We start from the raw sequence: 4,138 nt of genomic DNA, 5'->3' as shown, positions 1-4,138 counted from the left end.
ATGAGGGGTTGGATATACAAGGGGTTGGATAGGGGTTGGATATACAAGGGGTTGGATAGGGGTTGGATATACAAGGGGTTGGATATGGGTTGGATATACTAGGGGTTGGATATATAAGGGGTTGGATAGGGGTTGGATATATAAGGGGTTGGATAGGGGTTGGATATATAAGGGGTTGGATAGGGGTTGATATATAATGGGTTGGATAGGGGTTGATATATAATGGGTTGGATAAATAAGGGGTTGGATATATAAGGGGTTGGATAGGGGTTGATATATGAGGGGTTGGATAGGGGTTGGATATACTAGGGGTTGGATATATAAGGGGTTGGATAGGGGTTGGATATATAAGGGGTTGGATATATGAGGGGTTGGATATACAAGGGGTTGGATATACAAGGGGTTGGATAGGGGTTGGATATATAAGGGGTTGGATAGGGGTTGGATATATAAGGGGTTGGATAGGGGTTGATATATAATGGGTTGGATAGGGGTTGATATATAATGGGTTGGATAAATAAGGGGTTGGATATATAAGGGGTTGGATAGGGGTTGATATATGAGGGGTTGGATATATGAGGGGTTGGATATACGAGGGGTTGGATATACGAGGGGTTGGATATACAAGGGGTTGGATATGGGTTGGATATATAAGGGGTTGGATAGGGGTTGGATATATAAGGGGTTGGATAGGGGTTGGATATACAAGGGGTTGGATATATAAGGGGTTGGATATATGAGGGGTTGGATATATGAGGGGTTGGATATACAAGGGGTTGGATATACAAGGGGTTGGATATGTGAGGGGTTGGATATACAAGGGGTTGGATAGGGGTTGGATATACAAGGGGTTGGATATATAAGGGGTTGGATATATGAGGGGTTGGATATATGAGGGGTTGGATATACAAGGGGTTGGATAGGGGTTGGATATACAAGGGATTGGATAGGGGTTGGATATATAAGGGGTTGGATAGGGGTTGGATATATAAGGGGTTGGATATATGAGGGGTTGGATATACAAGGGGTTGGATAGGGGTTGGATATACAAGGGGTTGGATAGGGGTTGGATATATAAGGGGTTGGATATAAGGGGTTGGATAGGGGTTGATATATGAGGGGTTGGATAGGGGTTGGATAAATAAGGGGTTGGATAGGGGTTGGATATATAAGGGGTTGGATATATAAGGGGTTGGATATATGAGGGGTTGGATATATGAGGGGTTGATATACAAGGGGTTGGATAGGGGTTGGATACACAAGGGGTTGGATAGGGGTTGGATACACAAGGGGTTGGATATATAAGGGGTTGGATAGGGGTTGGATATATAAGGGGTTGGATAGGGGTTTATATATAAGGGGTTGGATAGGGGTTGATATATAAGGGGTTGGATAGGGGTTGGATAAATAAGGGGTTGGATATATAAGGGGTTGGATAGGGGTTGATATATGAGGGGTTGGATAGGGGTTGGATAAATAAGGGGTTGGATAGGGGTTGGATATATAAGGGGTTGGATATATGAGGGGTTGGACATATGAGGGGTTGATATACAAGGGGTTGGATATATAAAGGGTTGTATATATAAGGGGTTGGATAAATAAAGGGTTGGATATATAAGGGGTTGGATATATAAGGGGTTGATATATAAGGGGTTGGATATATGAGGGGTTGGATATATAAGGAGTTGATATATAAGGGGTTGTATATACAAGGGGTTGGATAGGGGTTGGATATATAAAGGGTTGGATATATAAGGGGTTGGATATATGGGGGTTGGATATATGAGGGGTTGGATATATAAGGGGTTGATATATAAGGGGTTGGATATACAAGGGGTTGGATATATGAGGGGTTGGATATACAAGGGGTTGGATATATAAGGGGTTGGATTTACAAGGGGTTGGATATACAAGGGGTTGGATATACAAGGGGTTGGATATACAAGGGGTTGGATATATAAGGGGTTGGATATATAAGGGGTTGGATATATAAGGGGTTGAATATATGAGGGGTTGATATATAAGGGGTTGGATATATAAGGGGTTGGATATATACGGGGTTGGATATATACGGGGTTGGATATATAAGGGGTTGGATATATGAGGGGTTGGATATATAAGGGGTTGGATATATGAGGGGTTGGATATATAAAGGGTTGGATATATGAGGGGTTGGATATATAAAGGGTTGGATATATAAGGGGTTGGATATATAAAGGGTTGGATATACGAGGGGTTGAATATATGAGGGGTTGATATATAAGGGGTTGGATATACAAGGGGTTGGATATATAAGGGGTTGGATATATACGGGGTTGGATATATAAGGGGTTGGATATATAAGGGGTTGGATATATGAGGGGTTGGATATATAAGGGGTTGGATATATGAGGGGTTGGATATATAAAGGGTTGGATATATAAAGGGTTGGATATATAAAGGGTTGGATATATAAAGGGTTGGATATATAAAGGGTTGGATATATAAGTGGTTGGATATATGAGGGGTTGGATATATAAGGGGTTGGATATATAAGGGGTTGGATATATGAGGGGTTGGATATATAAGGGGTTGGATATATGAGGGGTTGGATATATAAAGGGTTGGATATATAAAGGGTTGGATATATAAAGGGTTGGATATATAAAGGGTTGGATATATAAAGGGTTGGATATATGAGGGGTTGGATATATAAAGGGTTGGATATATAAAGGGTTGGATATATAAAGGGTTGGATATATAAGTGGTTGGATATATGATGTACAGAAGATAGAGTGTTAATGCACATATATAATGTTGTTTACATCAGAACTTCCCCTTATCTCAGCTGTACAGTAACTCTACTCCACACACACACACACACACACACACACACACACACACACACACACACACACACACACACACACACACACACACACACACACACACACACACACACACACACACACACACACACACACACACACACACACACACACACACACACACACGCGTTGTGCTGAGTAATATTTAACAATCTATATTCGATAAACCTGACCATCTGACTCCATTAAATACTATAGTAAATCCAGGTGCAGTCAGATATTATGTGTTTAGCTGACTAAGATGAAGGAATGGTCGTGAGAAGAGAATATCAAAGCCAGTATTATTATTACTAACTTTGTCCAAATGAATGTGTTCACGTATAGGCAGAAAGCTGAAGTTACAAGGCAATACTGGCATTTACAAAGCATACTTCTAGACATATACAGTACCAGTCAAAAGGTTTGGACACACTTACTCATTCAAGAGCTTTAAAAAAAAACTATTTTCCACATTGTAGAATAATAGTGAAGACATCAATACTATGAAATAACACATATGGAACCATGTAGTAACCAGAGTTTAGATTCTTCAAAGTAACCTCCCTTTGCCTTGATGACAGCTTTAAAGTAACCCCACCCCACACACACACACACACACACACACACACACACACACACACACACACACACACACACACACACACACACACACACACACACACACACACACACACACACACACACACACACACATGAATGTGTTCACATACAAGGAAGGTGTAAAGTAACCTGATCACCCAGGTCCAATCTCTACGGGCTGTTACAGTAACCTGATCACCCAGGTCCAATCACTACGGGCTGTTACAGTAACCTGATCACCCAGGTCCAATCTCTACGGCTGTTACAGTAACCTGATCACCCAGGTCCAATCACTACGGGCTGTTACAGTAACCTGATCACCCAGGTCCAATCACTACGGGCTGTTACAGTAACCTGATCACCCAGGTCCAATCACTACGGGCTGTTACAGTAACCTGATCACCCAGGTCCAATCACTACGGGCTGTTACAGTAACCTGATCACCCAGGTCCAATCACTACGGGCTGTTACAGTAACCTGATCACCCAGGTCCAATCTCTACGGGCTGTTACAGTAACCTGATCACCCAGGTCCAATCACTACGGGCTGTTACAGTAACCTGATCACCCAGGTCCAATCTCTACGGGCTGTTACAGTAACCTGATCACCCAGGTCCAATCTCTACGGGCTGTTACAGTAACCTGATCACCCAGGTCCAATCACTACGGGCTGTTACAGTAACCTGATCACCC

The sequence above is a fragment of the Oncorhynchus gorbuscha genome, unplaced genomic scaffold (assembly GCF_021184085.1).
Source record: "Oncorhynchus gorbuscha isolate QuinsamMale2020 ecotype Even-year unplaced genomic scaffold, OgorEven_v1.0 Un_scaffold_1507, whole genome shotgun sequence".
Lineage (NCBI taxonomy): Eukaryota > Metazoa > Chordata > Actinopteri > Salmoniformes > Salmonidae > Oncorhynchus > Oncorhynchus gorbuscha.
This window is presented reverse-complemented; position numbering follows the sequence as displayed.